This window comes from Siphateles boraxobius, unplaced genomic scaffold (assembly GCF_051911475.1).
Source record: "Siphateles boraxobius isolate OS27281-9 unplaced genomic scaffold, OSU_SipBor_1 6, whole genome shotgun sequence".
NCBI classification, from domain to species: domain Eukaryota; kingdom Metazoa; phylum Chordata; class Actinopteri; order Cypriniformes; family Leuciscidae; genus Siphateles; species Siphateles boraxobius.
Window position 1 is genome coordinate 27,570,955 of NW_027509186.1, and position 24,376 is coordinate 27,595,330.

The window sequence follows — 24,376 nt, forward strand, 5'->3', positions numbered from 1 at the left end:
TAATATAAATGTTATTTACTGTGTCACAGGTGTCTCTGCAGTTTTCTCCTGCTAAAGCGGTCCCTGGTGAGAAAAACACTCTCCAGCTCTTAGCTCAGCCTGGTTCACTGTGCGGCCTCAGTGCTGTAGATCAGAGCGTCCTTATCCTGAAGTCAGGAAAACGTCTGGATGCTGACAAGGTGTAAATGCTTTAAGATTCGGTATTGTTTAAATGTGTCTTCATAGTGGGAATCTACAGCGTGAATCTAGTGACAACAGACTTTAGTTATTACTGCTATCCATCAGTGTTTAAGATGACATCCCAATCTCAGGAGATTTAACATTAATCTTCATTCTTTTCTCACCAAAATGGAATTAAAGTTTTGTTGTGTGAACGTGGTCCCGTCACAGGTCTTCAACTTGCTGCCAGTGCAGTCGGGGTCAGATTATCCTTATGCTGTTGAAGATGAGCAGGAGTGTCTGCATGTGAGACCCCGTCGAGCTGTGCCGACAGACAACGCCTATGAATCCTTAAAGGTAACAGGTGGATTATGTGTGTGGCAGTGCACTAGATAATGATTGGGAGAGAGTATATACTGCACATGTGCAAGTAAAAGCATAAAAAGCCCTCTTGATTATACTGACAATAAAAAGTTATTTGTATTTTCATGACTTTTATTGTGGTTCATCATTGCCATTTGACAGAGAGTGGGATTGAAGATGGCAACAAATCTGGTTATGCGAGTCCCTCAGTGTCTGTCATACAGAGGCTTGATGTATCACCGATACCAAGGTACTTATAAATATAGGCACATATACTGTTATTACAATCCAAGCTGTAATGTTTTAATATGTAGGTGCTTGTTATTAAATATATTTAAAAAAAATATATATGTTAAATTTGTGAAATTGTGAAACTCACACAATTCGTTCAATTCCAAAATTATTGTGACGTTGTCACAGTGTCTGGTTTCTGTTCCCTGGGTTTTCACTAGAGGTTTCTTTCCCTGATCGTCACCCTTATCATGAACTGCATTTCCCATAACCCTTTGCCTGAACTCATCACTGATCATTGCACACAGCTGTTCCCACCCACATTATTTGAACCTGTCTATTTATACCCTGTCTGTTTCTGTGTTAGTTGTCGAGTCCTTGTTTAATGTCACTACACTTCGGAAGTCTGTCTTGTTTCGTTTCTTGTTTCGTTTCTTGTTTCGGACTGCTTGTATGGATTTTGAACCTTTGCCTGGATGACAATGATTTTGGATTGCCCCAAATAAAAACGGCACTTGGATCCTAACCTTTGTGTGTGTATCGTGACAGATGTAGTAGGAGAAGACAGTTTTTCTCGGGTCATACTATAAAACTTATATATAACTTTTGTAAAATAAAATGAACGCATTAACTTTGGGAGCCATACAATACTAAAAATAAAATAAAAACTAAATAAACTGAAACTAGAAAACCCTGACAACACTAAAATATATCTGTATATGAAATTAAAATCATGATCTGCCATCCATATACATATTCATATACATATCACTTAAAACAACAAAATATAATTTTTTTTTTACAGTGATGCCTCGTTATCAAGTTCCACTGCTAGGGATGTCTTCACGACCGGGTGGTGATTATGGTACAACTGACAGACATTCTCCAGCAGTGACGATTCGGACCGTCTTTCCAGAAACGTGGATCTGGGAACTTGCTGAAGTGGGGTATGTGAAGCGTTATCAGTACATTTAACATCATGTTTATCTTATTACTTTTCTTTAATTCATCATCTCCCCTCACACCCACAGGACAGAAAATACCTTGCTTGCTTTGCAGATTCTGAATCCAGTTATTTTATCATCTGTGGGCTGAAAGTTGTTATTTAATAAAGAAAAAATGGCAGAGTCAGAATCAAATATGCCTATTGTTGTTATTCCTCCGCAGGGACTCTGGATCGGCTCAGGTTCCCGTCACGGTTCCTGACACCATCACCTCTTGGGAGACGGAGGTCTTCTGTCTGTCCTCTGAAGGTCTGGGTCTTGCTCCTCCTGCTGACAGTTTTCCAGCCCTTCTTCCTGGAGCTCTCTCTGCCTTACTCCATCATCCGGGGGGAGATCTTTGAGCTGAAGGCCACTGTCTTCAACTATCTGTCCAAGTGCATCATGGTGAGATTTCAGACTCAGTTTAATCAAATCATATCAAATATGCCTCTAATCATGTGTGGTTGATTGACAGGTTAAAGTGACTCCAGCTCCGTCCTCAGACTACACTCTCAAAGCCTCCTCTGATGATCAGTATTCATCCTGTCTATGTGCTAATGGAAGAAAAACCTTTAAATGGATCCTCACTCCTTCTGTTCTTGGTGAATTTTCCAGTCTGAATCATTGTGTCTCAGCATTTGTGTCAGTTGTATCTTCACGTATATGTCTTGTGTTTTAGGAGTCTTGAATATTACAGTCAGTGCAGAAGCAGAGGCATCCCAGATTGTGTGCGACAATGAGATTGTGAGCGTCCCAGAGAGAGGACGCATTGACACGGTCACACAAAGTTTGCTTGTTCAGGTCAGCGCACATCAAATGTCTCTTGGATATCCTTTACCCTTTATCTTAATGCTTATGTCAGTATGATGTGTTGATGTGTTTGTTTTATGCTGCAGGCGGAAGGAACTGAAAAGACAGAGAGTCAAAGCTGGTTATTGTGTCCAAATGGTTAGTCTGCAAATATTGAATATAATTTGGTGTATAAGCACCGGAAATGTTGGAACACTTTTGCTTTTGTTGTTTTTTGGAGGAATCAAGCAATGAAGCTTTTTCAATTGACTGTTGCTCAAAGAATTTTGACTCGTCAATATGTTTGGCATATACAGTCTGTAAAGACCAATTTGCTCTTTATCTTCTAAACACAAACTCCAGCTTCATGAAAATTAGTACACATTGCATAGTAGACATTTTTAGGACACACCAAATTTGAGGACCAATATAGGGAGCTAAAATATACAGTAACCAAAATATTCTCATATATCTCTGACATTGTAATTAAGAAAGCTGAAATTTGTCAGCCTTTCATGACAAATTTAGTAGTTCAGCTGTGCCACATTTTGAAATTGTGGTTATTTTCTTCCCTTTTCCAAAGTGCTTGAAACACAATAATTCCTGCTTGCGATTATATTATTATTATTATTATTATTGGGACTTCACAGATGATATTAGAATGTTAATATTATTGCACTACTCAGCTGATGCGTTTCTGTCTGTCTGGTTCATTCGGTAGGTGACAGTCTCTCAGAGGAAGTGGCTCTGATTCTCCCTAAAGATGTGATAGAGGGATCAGCCAGATCTTCTGTTTCAGTCATTGGTAACATTTACATCTACAAGCATATATGAGGAGATTGGGTTTTGAACTTGTAAAATGTTTTATTTGTGTATGGCAGAGGTGTCAATTCCAGGGGTCAGAAAGTAAAAGTCCTGCCATATGTTTATTCCACCCATTAACTCAGCCAGCTGATTTCACTAATTAGTTCTATCTCCTGGCTGAAAAAACTGTGCTAATTAGCAAATCCAGATGATTTGAACAAAATACTGAGGAGGAATTTTACTTTCTGAACCTGGACTTGACACCTCTGGTGTATGGTTTATAGGAGACATTTTGGGTCGTGCACTGAGGAATCTTCACGGATTATTACGGATGCCGTACGGCTGTGGAGAGCAAAACATGGCTGTTCTTTCTCCCAATATTTACATTCTGCAGTATCTGGAGAACACAGAGCAGCTCACCTCAGCCATCCGAGAGAGAGCCACAGGCTTCCTGAAGAGTGGTGAGAGACATAAATCATGTCAAGAAAATACTGAGACTGTTTGATAGTAAATTATACATTTTCAACACAACTGCATTTCATTCAGTAAAGTTGAATAATTAGATACATTAAGTCAACCCAAACAAACTGTTGAAGTGTTAAAGATTATCACACTAAACAGGATACCAGAGACAAATGAACTACAAGCATTTTGATGGATCATACAGCACATTTGGTTATGGTTATGGAAATACATGGTAAATATATTTTCACTATTACTTTTGTTAAACAGAAATAGTATCAAGATAATATACAATAATAAACCCAAGAGAATAGTACAAAAACACATTTAAGAATGTGTCTCTAGTTCAAATGATTTGTTTTGATATTTATGATGGATGGAATTTATTAAAACACCTGATGACATTTTTTAATGGTATCTTCCACACCAACAGGTTGACTGCCTTTGTTCTGAGGTCTTTTGGCAGAGCACAGAAATACATATTTATTGATCCAGAAATTATTCAGGGTGCAAAGAATTGGTTAATAAGCAGACGGGATTCAGACGGTTGTTATATCCAACAGGGAAGACTGTTCAATAACAGAATGAAGGTCTGTCAACTTCTATCTATCAATATCTCTCTATCTATCCAGAACACCATAGCAACAACCTAGAAATGGTCGAGTAACTATAAAACCTGGAATCTTAGACCTGTAAAAGTTTGAGCTTTTTTAAAACATGTTGACGTTCTCAAGCCAACATCTACAAAGCCCCCCTAATCCCACTTTGTAAAAAAAAAAAAAAAAAAAAAAAAAAAAAAAGATTACTATCTCGTAGCCTCAAGATACTATATAAGCACTTTCTGCTTTGGGGAGAAAAGCTACTCCATTGTGCATTCTCCTTTTATATACACTTATCTTGAGGCCATGAGTTACTATCTCGAGGCCTCGTGTGGATAGTGTGTTCAGGATATACTGAACACACTTGCTTTGCAAGGGATTATTGTGAGTAAAAGGCAGTTAAAGGAACACTCCACCGTTTTTTGAAATTGGGGTTATTCACTGTCTCCCCTACATTTAGATAGGTGTGCAAATGCATTTTTGTCTCAGTGCGTGCATTGTCTTAGTCTGGCAGCGCCGTCGAAGTAGAAGGCGAAGCACTGATACTTGGGCGCAGAGATATCACGCAACACCTGAAATAAAGCTTGCCATAAAGAACCGGCTAAAGTAATGATTATGCATGAAACATTTGAATTGTTTATTAATAAACTAGTGTTTTCTATGTTAGTGGCTGCAAAGATAATGTTGACAATGCAGACTCGCCATCTTCGCAGTAGCTAGTGAACGCGCCAATAGAGAGAAATGCACACTTAATATGAATTTGTCTACATAAGCAGAGAGTAGCCAATTTCTTTTAGTTTTTAATTGTTTTGTTTAAAAGTAGACATTTCGAGCTTTCTATAGATATACTTCTCAATCCTGAGATTTGGTTCATTTATGAGGTGCGCTCCAGTTCACGTGCTGGTGCCTCCCAGTCCTGATTATTGTCTACTCTATTTTGCTTCTTATTTATTAATCCAGGCAAATTTGTTGATGAAACATTGCTTAAAATGAAGATACAATTTATACAAATCTAAATTTTAAAACAAAAATAATATTCGAAAATCGCACCCCTCCACCACATGCACACACACATGCATGTATAGGCTACACACCAGAGCATTTGAGCAAAGCGGAGTGGTGCGACGCTTAAATATAAGTTAAAAAACTTAAACATACGTTTCATATTTATGTTTAAATAATATAATTTTATTTTTTTAATTTCATCTATGTTGATTATATGAAAAGGGAACCGCATGAGATGAGTAGGCTAAGAGGATCATAAGATGACCAATATATCTGAAAACATTTGGAATGGGTCAGACATGATTTTGACCACTTATTAAGTTTTGTTTTGTAGAAAGCCTTTCTTTAAAGTGAATTTCGTTTTGTATAAATTGTATTTTCATTTTAATCAATGTTTCATCAACAAATTTGCCTGGATTAATAAATAAGAAGCAAATATAGTAGACATCAGTGCTTCGCCTGCTACTTCGGCGGCGCTGCCAGACTAAGACAATGCATGCACTGAGACAAAAATGCATTTGCACACCTATCTAAATGTAGGGAGACAGTGAATAACCCCAATTTCAAAAAACGGTAGGGTGTTCCTTTAACTGCCTTTACTGACAATAATCCCTTGCAAAACAAGTGTGCACATCCCTAAATTAAAATACAACTTTATCAAATGCTCTCTATCCATAGCTATTAGCCTGACAAGAAGTGCCTTAAGCGGGTGGCAGCTTTAGTGTGCACTTTCTGCTTTGGGGAGAAAAGCTGCTCCATTGTGCATTCTCCTTTTATATAAATTTATCTTGAGGCCACGAGTTACAATCTCGAGGCCACGAGTTACTATCTTGAGGCCACGAGTTAGTATATCTTGAGGCCACGAGTTACTATCTTGAGGCCACGAGATAGTTATAATTTCTTCTTTTTTTTTTTTTTTTTACAAAGTGGGACTAGGGGGGCTCCGTAAACATCAAAGGTTGTCTAGACAAAACTTTCCTTTAATAGTTTATGGCAGATTTTCTTCTTCTTTCACACCTGACTTAAGTCTACCTGGGTCTTGTTTACGATCGATGTCCCCGAACGTCTACAATCGATGTTAGTTTCCTGTGTCTGGGTCTCGTCTACAATCGACGTCCCCGAACGTCTACAGTCAACGTTAGTTTACATGTATCTGGGTCTCGTCTACAATCGATGTCCCCGTTCAGTAATATTTATACTCTAGTGCGTCTCCTCATCGACGTCGGCCGAGTCCCCTAGCCCTAACTTGCTGCGCAGCAATAACTATACAGACAGACTTCAGACAATGCCTTCAAATATGCTTTTATCACAGCCGGAGGATCTCAGACAAATATCAGAGAGGATCCCACCCGCAAAAGGAATACAACAGTAGAGGTGTGACGATAAGCGCATCACCGCAATATCGCGTGAATGAGATGCCTACCGTGGTGTGAGGTTCTCTTACGAGAGTATCTCTCGTACTGCGTAATATCTTACGCTATGGGGAAAAACCTCTTTTCCACGAGATATTGAAGCCAAACATTATCCTTAATTTTGAATCAATGCAAAACACGTTGCGACAGCATGCAGACATAGGCAAGGCGGCTCGCGTGCCTATTGGCTGACCTGTGGCAACAGCAGCAGCCTATCAAGAGACCCTGCGTGACGTGATACCCAATGGGGGCGCTCCGCGCCCATTACGTCACGTCCCACCAGAATAAGCGTGGCCTTGGCCTATAAATACGGCTCGACAGGCTGATACAAACTGATTTTCATCTCTTCAGCGAAGCACTACTGCATCGCTGGATCCGGAGTGAGAAGCCGCGCCGTCTGATAGTAAGCCTTATGCGGGACGAGCCTTCGAGCCTGAAGCCGCTGACCTTCACCTCACCGCTTTCAGCCGCCGTACCTGCTATGCTTTCCAGCGTCATTATCCTTTTTTACTGCTAGAGTGTGTTTTCGCCGCTACGACTCACATTCTCCCTCTGTCTCTGCATTCTAAAAGAGCTAGCGTCTTTTTAAAGATGCAAAGATCCTGCGGCTCGTGTCATCTGCGTTTCCTGCCTGGGTGAGGATCATGCGGCTCTCGCTCTCGTCGACGGCGGATGCCCTCACTGTGAGCTGATGCCTATGGTGACTCTGAAGACTTGCCTGGCATCCTTCTCAGAGCCTGCACTTCAGCCCGCTGTAGCGCCGCGCCGTATAAAGCGCCGTGCTCAGCGCGGTCCCGAGCCTTCTCCTGCCCGCCAAAGCTCGCCGGTTCGCCCGCCTGCTTCGCCGGCATCGCTCGAGTCGCTCACCGACGGACAGTGGCCGCCGTCTGCCGTCGCTTCCGCCATTGAGATCGACGAAACAGCCGAGGCCTGTTCTATCCTGGCGTCGGACAGTGAGGATTGGGCGAGCTCTGTTGACCTCCCCCCCGCTGTTCGCGAGCCTTCCGGGAGAAGGGCTGGCATTGAGTCAGAGTTGATGCGTCTGCTCTCTCAAGCCGTCGACAACTTCGGCCTGTGCAACCGGCGGGATGGATGCTCCCTCAGGGAGGACCACACCCCATCACAATCCAGACCCGCGCCTTTTCATCCTGAGCTTCACTAAGAAGTCGCGAGGTCTTGGAACACCCCCTTCTCGGCCAGGATGCGTACTTTTGTCTCTGCTGCATTCTCCACTGTGGACGGTGTGAAAGATAGAGGGTACCTTTCTCTTCCTCCTGTGGAAGCAGCTTTAGCATCACATCTCTGCCCGCCCTCTGCTGGACGGCGAGCACAGACGGTGTTGCCATCTAAAGCCTGCCGAGTGACATCAGCCAGGCACGGTCGCGCTTACACCGCCGCTGGGAAAGCTGTGTTGGCGCTACACACAATGGCCATCCTGCAGATCTTCCAGGCCGACCTTCTCCGAAAAATGGACGAGGAAGGCGCGGGATCGTTCACCGTCGTGGATTTAAGGAGGGCTTCAGACCTGGCTCTACGTGCCGCTAAATCTGCTGCACAGGCCATTGGGCGGAACATGGCCTCTCTCACCGTGGCTGAGAGGCACCTGTGGTTAACGCTGTCTGAGATGATGGATACGGAGCACTCTGTGTTTCTCGACGCGCCCATTTCGTCAGCGGGCCTCTTCGGATCTGCCGTCAAAGATTTTGCGGACAGATTCCAGGAGGTTCAAAAGACATCACAGGCTATGATGCACTTCCCCCCGAAGCGCTCTAGCTCTGCAGCAGGTCGCTTGAAACAGCCGTCTGCCCGGAGCTCACAGCCACAGCCTGCACCACCCGCCGCCGCTTCTCAGCGCCGCCAGGCCCGAGAACAGAGACCGTGCTCTTGCTCTGCTGGACGCCGCCCCCCTCAGCGCGGGCCCCGGCTGAGGATCGAGATCAAGGCCGAGGTTTCAAAGCCTTCTTAGCCTTCCTAGGAAAGCGACGGTGTTCAAATCTTGCTGCGGCCGGATTTTCACCGAAACGTTTTGCTCGTCCAGTTCCATGCGATGTGACTTTTCCAGCGTATTTAGCAGTCAACAAGCCGGTTCATTTGCCCGCTTGCCTGCACACAAAAGCCGTTTTTACGGCTACCCAGATAAATCCAATAAAGAGTGTATTTTCTGGTGTTCCGGCCAAGGCCGATGGTGTTATGAGTGTTGTAAGAATGCCCACGTCTCAGTGCCCATTCCCACACACAGACACAGCCCGCCACAGTTCGGGGCTAGCACAAATGAAATCGACTCATGTCGATTGTGTGAATGTGCCCACGACACAGTGCCCACAAACACTACACGATGCGAGTCCCACGGTTTCTGTAAAAACGAAACCAACACTCATTCAGTCAGCGCAAGCCGACGGTGTTTTCAGTGCAGTGAATGTGCCCGCTGTCCCGCGCCCACATTACCTCACAGACACGCTAAACCCCACAGGGTTTGTCCGGCTCGCTCTCTCTCCACAATCTGTCATAGAGAAATGAAGCGCGACCAGGCTGCCCGCCGTGATCGGCGTGCCCCCCCGCCTCGCACACTTTAAACACAGTGTTTATGTCTCAGCACACCGAAGCTCTGTGGCCACCGCTATGCCGCGGCCAGAGTCCGGATCTCATACTACCTCTAGCTATTCACGCAAATGCGTGGGGAAAGCTTCCCGGGGTATCAGAATGGGTGTTGAACACTATAAAAAGAGGCTATTCGCTACAGTTCGCTCGACGTCCCCGCCGTTACACGCCGCGTGTCGAAACCATGGTAAACAACGAAGTATCTCATCTACTTCGAGCCGAAATAGCGAAACTACTGAGCAAAGGGGCCATAGAACCTTTATCTCAGGCTCAGAGCGAAGGGGGGCTATACAGCAGATATTTTCTGGTACCGAAGACGAGGGTCTCAGACCCATTCTAGATCTGCGGCAGTTGAACAGAGCGCTTTTGAAGCGCCAGTTCAAAATGCTGACAACCAGGAAAGTCCTCGCGCAAGTTCGCCAGGGAGACTGGTTCATGTCAACAGATCTGAAAGACGCCCATTTCCAAATACAGATTGCGTCACGTCACAGGCGATTCTTGAGATTCGCCTTCGGGGGCCAGGCATATCAATACACAGTCCTACCGTTCGGCCTGTCCCTAGCACCCCGTACATTTACGAAGTGCATGGACACGGCTCTCACATCCCTGAGGCTGATTCTAGCTCAATCACACTCAGAGCTCATAGAACACAGGGCCACATTACTCGAGCATCTCGAGAATCTGGGTCTTACAGTCAATTGGGCGAAGAGTTCGCTGTTTCCCAGCCAGAAAATTTCTTTTCTGGGAACACTGCTGGACTTGCTGTCTATGACAGCACGTCTGTCGCCGGAGCGCGGACTGGACATTCAGCGCGCTGCGAAATCTTTCCGCCGCGGCTCTATAGTCCTGCTCAAAAGGTTTCAGAAAATGCATGGCCTCAGCATCTTCGGTACTTCAGCTGGGCCTGCTTCGCATTCACCCACTGCAGTTATGGCTGAAAGCGCGAGTTCCACCCTGGCCATGGACCTCTGGTCTGTTTCGCCTCAGGTTCGACATGAAATGCGTTTCGGCTCTGGAACCTTGGAAAATAGCCGACTGGTATCAGTCAGGCGTGAGTCTGGGGACCCCCTCGAGTGTGACGGTCGTGTCCACGGACGCCTCCACCTCGGGATTGGGAGCGCTGCTCGAGGGCAGACTGTTCTTTGGCCAGTGGTCAGAACGGGAAAAGCTTCTACACATAAACTGTCTGGAAATGCTGGCAGTCGACAACGCGCTATGGCGCTTTTGTCCCCAGATAAAAGGCCACCACGTCCTAGTCCGGTCGGACAACATGTCACTGGTGGCATACATAAATCGCCAGGGCGGCATCAGGTCCCGAAACCTTTACAGGCTGACGGAACGCCTCCTGGTCTGGGCTCAGCACAACCTGCTTTCACTGAAAGCAGCGCATGTGCCTGGTCACCTGAATCTGGGACCAGACAGACAGTCCAGAGACAATGTCCCAGCAGGGGAATGGTCGCTGCACCCGCAGACGATCCAACTGCTGTGGGAGACATTCGGCAGAGCGCATGTGGACCTGTTCGCGTCCCAGGAAAACGCTCACTGTCCGAACTTTTTCTCCAAGAGCAGGGATGCGCTGGCCCACGTATGGCCCCACTGCCCCCTCTATGCTTTTCCCCCCGTCTCGCTCCTGCCTCCAGTGCTGGAACGAATCAGGAAAAACGGAAGCCCAGTGCTGCTCGTGGCTCCGCTCTGGATGAACCAGATTTGGTTCCCAGTCCTGATGCGGCTGACCAGCACTGCCCCGTGGCCTACACGGGTGAGGAAAGACCACCTCTCTCAGGCAAAGGGCTCGATTTGGCATCCTCACCCGAATTTATGGTCCCTACACGCATGGGCCATCAACGGGTACCCGCTAACCTCCCGGAAGGACTGTTAAACACGATCACACAGGCTAGGGCCCCGTCTACTAGACGGCTCTACTCCTCGAAATGGTCAGTGTTCTCTACCTGGTGTCAAGCTCAGGGCTTTTCACCCATAGACTGCGGGGTTACGGAAGTGCTCTCCTTCCTTCAGGAGCTTCTGGATAAGGGTAGAACCCCGTCCATGCTCAAAGTATACCTGGCGGCCATAGCGGCGTTTAAAAAACCGACGTCTGGCCAGTCACTGGGGGAAAGAAATGACCTGGTCGTGTGATTCCTCAGGGGAGCTCGGAGGCTGAATCCTCCCAGACCCCCCTCAGTCCCTGTGTGGGACCTTTCTACGGTTCTGGAAGCCATGAAAGGTGCCCCATTCGAGCCAATCCATTTGTCAGACATGAAACGCTTGTCTTTCAAAACGGTATTTCTTATGGCTCTTGCTTCAATGAAGCGCATAGGGGACTTACAAGTGCTTTCAGTAAGCGCGTCATGTATGGAGTTTGGGCCTAATGACTCAAAAGTCATACTCAAACCAAGGCAAGGGTACGTGCCCAAATCCCTCAACACACCGTTCAGGGCCCAGGCTATTTCCCTGTGCACCCTCCCGGTCCATGATGAGGAGGCGGATGCTAATCTCCTTTGCCCCGTCATGGCGCTGAGAGCTTATGTGTCCCGCTCGTCTGTCTTCAGACAGACCGAGCAGCTCTTTGTTTTGTTTGGCGGACGCTCCAAGGGACTGGCCGCATCAAAACAGAGCCTATCCAGATGGATAGTGGATGCCATAGCGCTGGGCTTAAACTTCTAAGGGCCTGCAGTGTCCTTTGGGTGTCAGAGCGCACTCCACGAGAGGCGTGGCCTCGTCGTGGCCGTGGTCTAGCGGGATTTTCTTGCATGATATCTGTATGGCGGCGGGCTGGGCCTCGCGTCTACATTTATAAGGTTCTATAACCTAGAGGTTCCCGCCTTACAGGCCAAGCTGCTGTCGGTCTAGAATTCAGTGCTATCTGCCCCGCTGCGCTGGCGCAGAATGCTGAGTTTTGCTTGTGCATCGCTCAACTGATCGATATTACAGCTTCATGGGTGTTGAATAACCCGCAAAGTTACCCAGTTCAGGTTGAACACGTCTCTGTCTGCGTGAAACACCTTTAACCCTCTGAGGTCTGCTATCGCGCCGGTGCGATAGTCTCGCTTTTTTTCTTATCAGTGCAAAAAAGACTCCGAATACTCTGTTGATTTTAATCTTATGTGTTAGTGTTATACATCATTCGATCCTGTTAAGTGTGTCTTTTTTTGTGTATACTCACAAAATAAACAAAGTATTGTGCTTTTAGTCAAATAAAGAAAAATAAACATGATGCTAGTTTTGCCTTCTCTTTGTTAGTGAAGTCCATTCTGAAACGCGTCTGAAAATTAACTGTAATTCCGCGAATACTTGTCATACAGGCACGAGTGTTTTTCCAAAATGAAGCTTGAACTCTTCTTTTAAATGAATTAATTTATATAAAAAAACAAATATTCTCAGTTTATGTAATCTGTATGAAAAGAGAGAGATGTCAGTCTTTTTCTTTCCAGCTCATTATACCTAATTACGCGTTAATGTGCCACGCCCATGGAGAGCGGGCAGTATTCAAACGCAAATGATCTAAGGCAAGCCATTCAAACATACCAACGCCCACCAGCTGGATTATAAAACAGATCAAGTTTAGTAAGTATCTTACTACCGCTGTGTACACAGCCACATCTCTACCATTCTGATCTCTCTGCATCAACGCAGCTCCAAGACCTGCGTAACAGGCATCAGCAGGAATGAAGAACGGGAGAGTAAAGTCGGGGAAACTCAACACAAACTTAACTTTCCTTCAAGCAAGTCCATAGCCTCCTGGCAAGCCGTGTCCCAGACAAAAGGAACGTCGTTTTTAGTGAGGTTGTAGAGTGGCTCAGCAAGGCGAGCATAGTCTTGCATAAAATGACGATAATAGCCTGTCAAGCCCAGGAACTGCCTCACTTGCTTCACATTGACAGGGGGGTTAAAGTCCGTCACAGCCTTTACTTTGTCTTGTTCCGGCAGGATTCCACTTGGACAAACCCGATACCAGAAGAAGGTAAGCTCTTTGCGACAGAACTGGCATTTGGCTAGTTTAATGGTCAACCCGGCGGATTGAAGCCTTGAAAACACTTCCTTGAGATCATCAAGATGTTGTTTGAAGGTGGGCGAAGCCACAACAATGTCGTCCAGGTAGACCGCACAGGACCTATATATAAGCCCAGACAAGACGGTGTTTATAAGTCTTTGAAAGGTCGCCGGTGCATTACACAGACCAAATGGAAGCACTCGGAACTGAAACCGCCCACAATGTGAAACAAAAGCAGTCTTCGGTTTTGAGCTTTCTGCCATGGAGACCTGCCAGTATCCCCGAGCAAGGTCAATTGTGGTTAAAAATGTTCCTCGGGAAAGGAAGTCAAGGGACTTGTAAGCCTGTTTATTGGTCCAATGAGGGTTTCCAACAATACAGGTGAAGGTCTCTGCGTGTTACTGTCTTTCCTTTTACGCAACACAACAAGATTAAATGGAACACATTTTTCTCATATGTATTGACTCGTTATTTCATCTGACTCCATAAATGAAAAGGGTTTTAATGATATCTGGGTATCAATAACAGTGAGCGAATGTTTGATTATTCTTTTGAAACTCTTTAATTACGTTTTACCCGTTCAGATTAGGAAACTATGCCGCTTAGAGGTCCTCGCATCTTCTGCGGGTCTCACGATCACAATCTCGTCAGTTTCGTCACTAAACAGAGGTTTTGACTAATATCTCAGACGGTCGGATTCACCCAAAACACAATCAGAGATACTTTTCTTTTTAGTCCCCTTGAATTGCATACACTTGAACTTAATTCAATAGTTATACTTTAGTAGAGGTTTTGGCCCTACTATAGGAATGAGTTGACCAACTATACTTTCCTTATAATAGTTTAGACTGGCCAAGCCCGTGATCTCTCACGTACACTTATCTGAAGTTACATTAAATTAAGACAGAGGTAAAATAGACGTACCCAAATTTAGGCTGGTCAGGCAGCACGTTAGCTACCCCTAAACGGAATGCCCCGTCTCTACAAAACAAGTACACTTGAACTAGTGACAAAGTATTAGCCGTTGCCAATCTGACGCAGAATTGCGGGAGCATACGAATCCGATAATCTCCTTGGGAGAACAAACTCAAGAGTCAATCAGAGTAAAATCAAACGTTTACAATTTATTGACCAGGTAATGAAGCAATAATTCAAAATCCAATTCATGAGAATAAAATCATCAGTTGATCATATCATAACAGAAATCAAGGAATTTGTAGAAAGTATTCCCTGGCAATGAAAATTACACACAGCGATTGTGTGGGCAGTCAACCTACAGACTCCCAGAACCTTTTGCCCATTTTCCTTATAAACCCAGATAATTCAATTTGTTTACCAAATGGTGGTGTCCGTCATTATAATTAGGTTTGGTCTCCCAGTGAGGGGCTCACAACTGTGAGATCTGAATGGAGGATCTGGGGGAGGGAACACCTTAGAGGGGCACACTACTTCTCATATTTTGTAACTTCTTTTAGCTTTCCATTATGGTTGGGAGAATGAGACCATTTTACCAGGCACACTGAGACACTTTCAATGATATTAAACATGCATAGTTTCTTATTTGTACACATTTAACATTTCATGGGCTTTCAGTGAGTTTCAGGTGAGCAGGAGAATTCAAATTTATTTGTATAGCGCTTTTCACAATACACATTGTCTCAAAGCAGCTTTACAGAAATTGCATTTCGGAAATGTACATAGAAAAATACAGTTAGTTAATCAAGTATTAATTTATGGCATAACATATCGCCGGCTTTGAGTCGTCTCTTCACAGGCGTCGAGTCGTCTCTTCACAGGCGTTGGGGCATCTGAAGTCTCCGTGAGAGGCTGGATACAAACTGGAGCTGACGAACGCTATTTACCTCGGGACTAGCGTCCCGAGATAACAGCAGAAAGGCAGATGGGAAATAATTAGCATAGCTGATGTTCATAATGTTAATGCATTCGAACTGATTCAGCAGTAGTATCAAAGGTTAAGGATTAAGTGAATGCTTGGTTAAAGAGATGCGTCTTTAATCTAGTTTTAAACTGGGACAGCGAGTCTGAGTCTCGTACAATATCAGGAAGGCTATTCCAGAGTTTAGGAGCTAAATGCGAGAACGCCCTCCCGCCTTTAGTGGACTTAGATATCCTAGGAATGACCAGAAGCCTCGAATTTAGTGATCTTAAAGAGCGCGATGGATTGTATGGCGATAGAAGGTCTGTTAAATACACAGGAGCTAAACCAGTTAGGGCTTTATAGGTCAGTAGGAATAGTTTGTAATTGATACGTAACTTAATAGGTAACCAGTGTAGAGATGATAAAATAGGTGTTATATGTTCATATTTTCTCAAATCTAGTAAGAACTCTAGCAGCTGCATTTTGCACTAACTGTAGCTTGTTGATTGAGGATGCAGGACAACCAGCTAATAAAGCATTACAGTAATCTAGTCTCGAGGTCATGAATGCATGAACTAACTTTTCTGCATCAGAAACAGATAGCATGTTGCGTAGCTTAGCAATGTTTCTAAGGTGGAAAAAGGCTGTTCTTGTAATATATGAAATATGATTTTCGAAAGTCAAGTTGCGGTCTAGTATAACACCCAGGTCTTTTACTGTAGTGGATAAAGTAACAGGACATCCTTCTAAATTAAAGTTGTATTGTAAGGGATTTTGTGGGTAGTTTTTTGGACCAATAAGTAGTACCTCCGTTTTATCTGAATTTAATAGCAGGAAATGACACGTCATCCAGCATTTTATATCATTTAGACACTCTGTCAATTTAGATAAGTTAGTGTTTTCATCTGGTCGTGATGAGATATATAATTGAGTGTCATCAGCATAACAGTGGAAATTAATTCCATGTTTTCTTATAATATTACCAAGTGGCAGCATATATATTGAGAATAGCAGAGGGCCTAACACCGATCCTTGCGGTACTCCATAGTCTACTGACGTTATCTTTGATTTTTCCCCATTTAAACAGACAAAATGGTAACGGTCTGATAAGTACGATCTAAACCAGCTTAATGCCTGTCCCTGAACACCAGTGTAGTTTTGTAGTCGATCCAAGAGTATTTTATGATCGATAGTATCGAACGCAGCACTAAGATCGAGTAGAACTAGTATTGAGATACAGCCTTGGTCAGAAGCTAAAAGTAAATCATTTGTAATTTTAACTAGCGCAGTTTCTGTGCTATGATGCGGTCTGAATCCCGACTGGAATTTTTCATAGATATCATTTTCTTGTAAGAAAGAGCACAATTGAGCGGACACAATTTTTTCTAGTATTTTAGACATAAATGGAAGATTTGAGATGGGTCTGTAATTTGCTAAGTTATTTGGATCTAATTGCGGTTTCTTAATGAGAGGTTTTATTACTGCCAGCTTGAATATTTTTGGAACATGACCTAAAAATAAAGACAAGTTAATAATATTAAGAAGAGGCTCTTCGACTACAGGTAACACTTCTTTCAGTAGTTTAGTGGGTATTGGATCTAATAAACATGTTGTTGGTTTAGATGCAATGATAAGTTTATTTAGCTCTTCCTGTCCTATAGTTGTAAAGCGGTGTAGTTGTTCTAGAGGGACCATAATTGAGGCTGAATCATAAGACATCATAGAGGATTGTATATTTACAATTGTGTTTCGGATGCTTTCTATTTTCTCATTGAAGTAATTCATAAAATCATTACTACTATATTGTAATGGAATATTTTGCTCTGGTGATGTTTGTTTATTTGTTAGTCTAGCCACGGTGTTGAATAAAAACCTTGGATTATTTTGGTTATTTTCTATTAGTTTGCGGAGATGCTCAGCCCTGGCTGCTTTTAGAGCCTTTTTATAACGTGACATACTGTCTTTCCACGCGATTCTAAAGACCTCTAAATTAGTTTGTTTCCATTTACGCTCTAAGTTACGAGTTTCTCTCTTGATTGCATGCGTAGCACTGTTGTACCATGGTGCTTTAGTTTTCTCTCTAACCTTTTTTAATCTAATTGGTGCAACAATATCTAGTGTACTAGAGAACATGGTGCTCAAACTGCTAGTCATTTCCTCTAGTTCATCTGTTTGTTTGGGTGCACTGCGCAGCTGAGATAGATCAGGTAAGCTATTTGAGAATCTATCTATAGTGGTTGGAAGGATTGTTCTGCCTGGTCTATAACGTGGCGCAACATGACAAATTTCAGCAGTACGTATTATACAAGTTACCATGTAATGATCAGTGAGATCATCACTTTGCGGTATAATATTTATATCAGTTGGATTGGTTCCATATGATATAATTAAATCTAGTGTATGATTTAGACGATGAGTGGGACCACTGACGATTTGCGTGACCCCAAAGGAGTTTAATAAATCTGTAAACGCAGTCCCTAACGCATCATTTGTATTATCTACGTGTATTTCAAAGTCTCCAACAATTATTGCTTTATCGACATTGACCAATAGATCTGAGAGAAAGTATGCAAACTCTTTTAGGAAATCAGCATAGGGCCCTGGAGGTCTATATAGGGTAGCCAAGGCTAGAGATAATATGGATTTGTTTCTTGCATCTAAGAGCGTAACATTTAGCACAAGTACTTCAAACGAATTAAACCTGTGACCTGTTTTCTGAGTAACATTAAGAATATCTCTATAGATTGTTGCAACACCGCCGCCACGACCGATCAGACGGGGCTCATGCTTATAACAGTATCCTGGTGGAGTAGACTCATTTAGACCGAAATAATCATTTGGTTTAAGCCAGGTTTCAGTAAGGCAAAGTACATCGAAACTATTATCTGTGACCATTTCATTTACAATAACCGCCTTAGGTGTGAGCGATCTAATGTTTAGAAGACCTAGCTTTAGAAATTGTTTTTGTTCACTGATATTTAGATTTTCTGGTTTAATTACAATAAGATTTTTGCTAGATCCTACACTAGATTTATTGTTTGGCCTCACTAAGCGAGGAATAGACACAGTTTCTATATAATGTTCTACACTACTTATATCAATTAAGTTGGGACAGCAAAGACTGTGATTTGGACTTTGACTTACTAGTCATATGGTGTGTAACGTCTTGGAGATGTTGTCCGACAGAACAGCCGCTCCGATTCTGCTGGGGTGCAGGCCATCAGCACGGTAGAGCCTAGGTCGCTCCCAGAACAGATTCCAATTATTTACAAAGAGCAGTTTCTGTTCATTACACCATGACATTAACCATTCATTTAGAGCAAATAATCTACTGAACCTTTCTTGTCCTAGTCGGTACGTGGGAAGCGGTCCAGACACGATGATCGTTGCTTCAGGCGATGTGCTGCAAACCGTCTCGATCAGGCTTCTGTAGTCCTTCTTCAGAACCTCCGTCTGCCGCAGCCTGATGTCGTTCGTCCCCTCGTGTAGTACCACAGCTCCGACGCGCTCGTCACCGTTCAGGATCTCGGGAATCTGTGCAGCGACATCAAGAACACGAGCACCAGGAAAGCAGTGAGTGCGCACCTTACGCTTACCTGAGGTAGCACGGACATGACGGACCATGGAAGTGCCGATGATCACGGCGGCGTCACGTTCCGGCTCGCGAAGAGGGGAGAAGCGGTTCCGGGTGGAGATCTCGAAGACCGGGAGGGGCGGGGAAGTCCTTGGTCTGGTCCTGGCTCGTGTCTTCCGCTGTGGGATCACCCAGGGTCCATGGTGTTGCCTCGGTGCCGGAGTGAATGAAGGCAGAGATGATCGCGTCCTCCTGGGCAGAGAAACGCACGGAGTAGACGAAGTCGGAGTCAAAAAGTTACTAACCACTGACTTGTGAGCATCGGCGCGTGATGTTTCAAGCGTTGATCGCCGATCTCGCAGCTCGGCTTGCTTCACCAGCAGAACGCGGATCTGTTTCTCCACCGACTCCAGCTCCAATCGTACCGAAACCAGCTCGAATGTGTCCTCACCTGCACTCAGAGGTAACGTTAGACACACATCCGATATGTTCGCCATTATAACAGATGAACAGTAAATTAGTAGTGATACTACCAATATCACTACTAATTTAGGACTGAAATGATGGATATAACCCGTATCCTTTCAGTCAAACGGGTGTAAAATGAGAGGGTCGATAGGCGCGAGGCCACGCGTGAAATGCTAGCGGGCTAAAGGCTAGTAGCCGAGATTCGGAAAGTTGGATCTAAGTAGCGATATCAAAGCAATCCGATTGTTTTTTATAAGGAATAGTGTCGAGGATAAGTTCACATGATATAAAAATAGAAAGTGCTTGTTTATAAATGAGTGGTAAAGAAGAAAATCAGAGTTAATGAATCAATTTGACGGAGCTCCAAACACAAACACAGATCGCACGCGCATGCGCATTAATTAAGGCCCATAATGAAGGGGGAGATTGTTCAAGTGAGGTGTGAGTTGCACTGTGTGCTGCGTCTCGGATGCTGCTGTTATATCATTATGCAAGGGAGGGTTCAAATGTTAATTCTCAGGAGACTTTTGTTTCCACCAGGGGTGGCCCAGACTTTTCGGCACCCGCCTTACAGACTCATAGACTCTCGGCAATGGGTAAGAGTCTTTTGTGGTGAGCTGGTTTAACCCACGATAGTCTACGCAAAAACGTGGTTCACCACAAGGTTTCTGCACAATCACAACCGGGGCAGCCCAAGTACCAGCCGCAGGTTCAATGATTTCTTCGTGCAACATTTTCCTTATTTGGTCCTCAATCAACCGTTTTTTAGCTGGAGAAGTTCGATAAGGAGGAAAGTGAACTGGTTTGCCATTTCCAGTGTCTATGGAGTGCTCGGCTAGAGTAGTACGGCCCAGGTGACCATCGAAGAGGTCCGGGAAGCCTGAACTCACTTAGCATGTGGGCCACAAAAGTAGGGAGGGGCTCTTCAGGACTTTGTATACGGTCTAGGATTCCCCTCATTATTTGTTCTTGACTATTGGAGGGAAGGAAGACTGTCCTGAAGAAATCACAGAACCGGGCCCATGTGACGACATGAGAGTCAAGGACTGTGAACTGGTTTTTCGGAGAATTTGGGCATCGGTTAAGTCAAGTGAGGTCCTGTAAACATTGACTGACTGGAGCCAGTCCTCTGTGCTTACACGTCCATCTCCTGCAAATACAGGTGGCTCAAGCCATGACTGGTGCAGTACGGATGCAAGGATTCTACTAGTATTACTCACATCAGAAGAATTAGCCTGTGGTGAGAATGTCACATTTCTGAGGGAAACATTATTAGTAGATGTAACATGTAGTGGCACCTGGCTTGGTGAAACACGGATGTGTGGCGTAGAACTGGCCATAGGCGGGAGCTGGTCGTGTGGCGCTGCAAGGGTCTCCACATTCTGAGGTCCAAACCTTCTTAATATGCTCTGCTGCAACTGGAGAGAGTCATTGAGACACTGTTGTAGCACCGATACTTCAGCTTGTAGAAGTTCCACTTGAATCTCCAGACTCACTGCAGCAGGCTGCGCTGACTTGAATTAGTCTGGCAATGAGTAGGTCAAGTCAGTCTTAAAGTCTGGGTAGTAAGCCATCACAGTAACTGTGCATTCACATAAACAGCGGTACAACAACTGTAAAATTCACAATGTAACCCAGAAAAATAAATTGACATTAGAATGCACACACCATCAGATAAAACTTAAAAAAAAATAAAAAAAAAATAAATAATCCTACATTTAACTGTGAAATAGCAAATGTCACCAAAAACATACAGATTTACTCCCTTTTATGTGAGTTCTGTTATTATACTGTCCATCAGTATACCCAGAGCAAAAGAACACGTTTCTTCAAAGTGAATATAATGTTCTCAAAGTCACTTGATCATCCAAATGAGTGCAAAACGTTAGAAATCGACCAGTTCGCGCAAGCAGTTCAATTCGCAATGAATTAGGCAAGAAAACTCCCAAGAAAACTGTTCCAAAAAAAAGTTCATTTCTTCCGTGCTCACAAATTCAGTTCAGACAAAAAAAAATTTTTTTGTTGTCCGTTTGTGCACAAATTACATTCAAGTTCCAAGCACGCAAAGCAAAAAAATATATTATATCCGTGCTACAATATCACAGAAAGGTAAAGGTCCAAATGTCAGTCTGCGTTTGAAAACAGTGAGGAACAAGTTGGATCACTTCCGAAAAAATTATGGGGAAAAAAATTATAATCCTCCGTTCCCAATCTATCTATTTCACTCAGTCCTTTACCATCGGAAAAATCTGACGAAGCACACAGTCTTTTTTATCAAATTTATCAAATGAATCAGCTGTCACTTCCAAGAAAAATATCAGTTTGAAGTGGAGAAAAGGAGAGAAGAGAAAAAAAAAATTAATGTCATTGCACGCGGTCCACGCACAAGTGTCACCCAGCGTTAGCAAGCTAATCTCAGCAGTCTCTGCCATGCCAGTTGAACACTTCCAAAGATCTCCACACACGATCGGAGTTGTAAATTATCAGGTTCCAAGTAGATGACGGATCCAGATTCAAGTCGTTTGGGCGCCAATTGTAAAGCTTTGACCAGGGCTGCGTTTCCCAAAAGCATTGTAAGCCTAAATTGATCGTAAAAACGATCGTACGACTGATCTTAATATTATGGTCTGTTTCCCAAAAGCATCGTAACTTAAGTAGCACTTGAAAATCTTCGTAGAACTACGAGTGCTCTGGAGTAATCGTACATCCCCAAGTGCATCGTAAGAAGACAGATTTATTAGGTCACCTGCAGGACAACCGGCAGATTACACTTTTATCTAGATTTAACAGATTACACTGCAACGTAAGTATAATATACAGGTTTTGATTGTACTTTATTGTACACTTTGTTGTACTCGTGTTTTTTTTTTAAATGAATAAATGAAATAATTAAAAAGGGAAGAAAAAAATAGAAATATACATCTAAATTAAACGAATGAACAAAAAAACAAAAAATCATAAAATAAGTAATCTGGGAAATATGCTTTAAAGACCGGGCAAAATAGGGATGAATTCAAAAAAATCTGTCAATGACTTGCTGACGTGCACGAAAACCAGCCATGTATTGGGCATTTCTTGCGGACCTCCTTCCCTGATCTTTGAACACGGTTGCAGTTAGTTTGCAATGTGACAATGTCCTTCCAGATGTTTTGTTTTTCCTTATGTGTATGGTGTCCTTTAAATCTGTTAAAAATAAAATCTTTGTTTCCCTCTATCTCCTCTAAAAGGACATTAATTTAGGTCTCTTCTCTTGTTTTTTTGTTTTTGTTCAGCCCTTTTGTCAGCCTGTATAGGTGTTTTATATCCACATAGACTTGTCTTGATTTCGAATCCACAACAAATGACGATTATTAGGTTAAACGTTCATAATACGATTCCATATAAGGTTATATTTCAGCACTTCCCAAATGGACAGCGACGCTTAAGTAGCACGTAGAACGCGTTCTCGCGCGTTCATGTTAAGTGCAGTGTTGGGAAACGCACGTGGAATTGCGGCGAGGGTTCGTAACCTTGCACGTAGAGAGCGCTCTTAAGAGCTAAGATACATCGTTATCGGGAAACCCGGCCCAGGATAGCTCTCACGAAGTCAATAGAAGAAAGAGTTTAGAGGCGTAAAGGCTGTATCTCGCACATTTGATGGCAGGTAACACAGGCAACGCGATCCTCTCACACATGAGAGATTACTCTTTCAGCGTCACAAAATAAAACTAGTGAAACAAAAGTATATACGGTGGATCACACTCAACTCAACAGCGTTATCACGCATAGTGCACGTCATGAATGACGTGATCAGTCTCTTAAATGGGCACACCACACAATAATGTGATGCATGTAAATACACAGTTTCGTTCGTTACAGTATCCCTACGCTGTGAGGAATAATACTATCTAATAACCCTGGACAATGTACCAGAAGTGCTGGTAGTTTCATTTCGAGGAGCAACAGATCCAGCTGATGTAGTAAGTAATTTATTCTTAAGTGCTTTGTTCTAATCGCGATATTAAATGGTGTCTGTAAACCGCAAAAAGACTGTTTAAATATGAATTGCGTGTCTGTGTGTAGGCTAAATGATGAATGAACGACACAGGCGCGCGTTGTTTACTACAGTTATACAGCGTGTCTGTGCCGTTCATTCACTCTCGCACCTACATTAGTAAACACATGAACACATCCAAACTATATTGCTATCCTACTAAGATGAGTAAAAATAGACTGAAATATGTTGAAATAAAATGTCTGTATAAGCAACAATCTGCAAATTAACATGCTAATATAATATCATAAACACGATATGTTACAGACTAAATATGAATGTTTAGACAAGATTTTGTGATTTGTTTTGGATAGATTATAAAGTTTTGACTGTAAAAAAAGACTACTGTCACATTAAATAGGCTTTTGTTCGCCAATTTCTGCTCATATGTTAAATATACTATAGTATGGGATGTTTTGTCAAAAATAATGTAGGTATATTGAGTTATCAACTAAGATGTTATTTAGTGTTTGTTCCAATATTCAAATCAATGAATCCTTACCTTTTTAATATGCATGATAAAATTTATACTTTTTACAAAGAAAGAATACACTTGAAATATTGTTAAAGGGGTCATATAATGCCATTTTTGTACAAGCTAATATGATTCTTTAGGGTCTAAATTAAAAGTTTGTAATATACTTTATTTAAAAATTCTCATTAGTATTGTAAGAAAACGTCTCAGGTTACGTATGTAACCCTGGTTCCCTGAGAGGGAACGAGACGCTGCGTTGAGACGCGGCGGGAACGCTCTGCGAGATTGCGTCGTGAAGCACGTGTATAATCAGTCCAATGGAAGAGCGAGACGTCATAGGCGGTGACGTCATAGACCAGGAAGCTATAAAGCACACCAGAAAACAGACCGCGACAGCTTCTGAAAAAGCCTGAAGCAAGTCGATCAGGGCATGCAGGAAGTATGGCGGGAGAACGCAGCGTCTCGTTCCCTCTCAGGGAACCAGGGTTACATACGTAACCTGAGACGTTCCCTTTCAAGGGAACTCGAGCTGCGTTGAGACGCGGTGGGAA

The 24,376-nt window shown here is 43.4% G+C and overlaps 1 pseudogene across 1 annotated transcript in view; it reads left to right on the forward strand.

Annotated features, from left to right (window-relative positions):
* LOC143716244 (alpha-2-macroglobulin-like) overlaps positions 1-24,376 on the forward strand; it is a 71,575-nt pseudogene that overhangs the window by 12,437 nt on the left and 34,762 nt on the right. The window contains exons 14-25 of the transcript XR_013195966.1: positions 30-179; positions 391-516; positions 685-799; positions 1,577-1,700; positions 1,921-2,141; positions 2,212-2,338; positions 2,416-2,537; positions 2,633-2,684; positions 3,247-3,330; positions 3,614-3,790; positions 3,951-4,026; positions 4,225-4,381. The product of XR_013195966.1 is annotated as an alpha-2-macroglobulin-like (transcript). The remainder of the gene's footprint in view (positions 1-29; positions 180-390; positions 517-684; positions 800-1,576; positions 1,701-1,920; positions 2,142-2,211; positions 2,339-2,415; positions 2,538-2,632; positions 2,685-3,246; positions 3,331-3,613; positions 3,791-3,950; positions 4,027-4,224; positions 4,382-24,376) is intronic.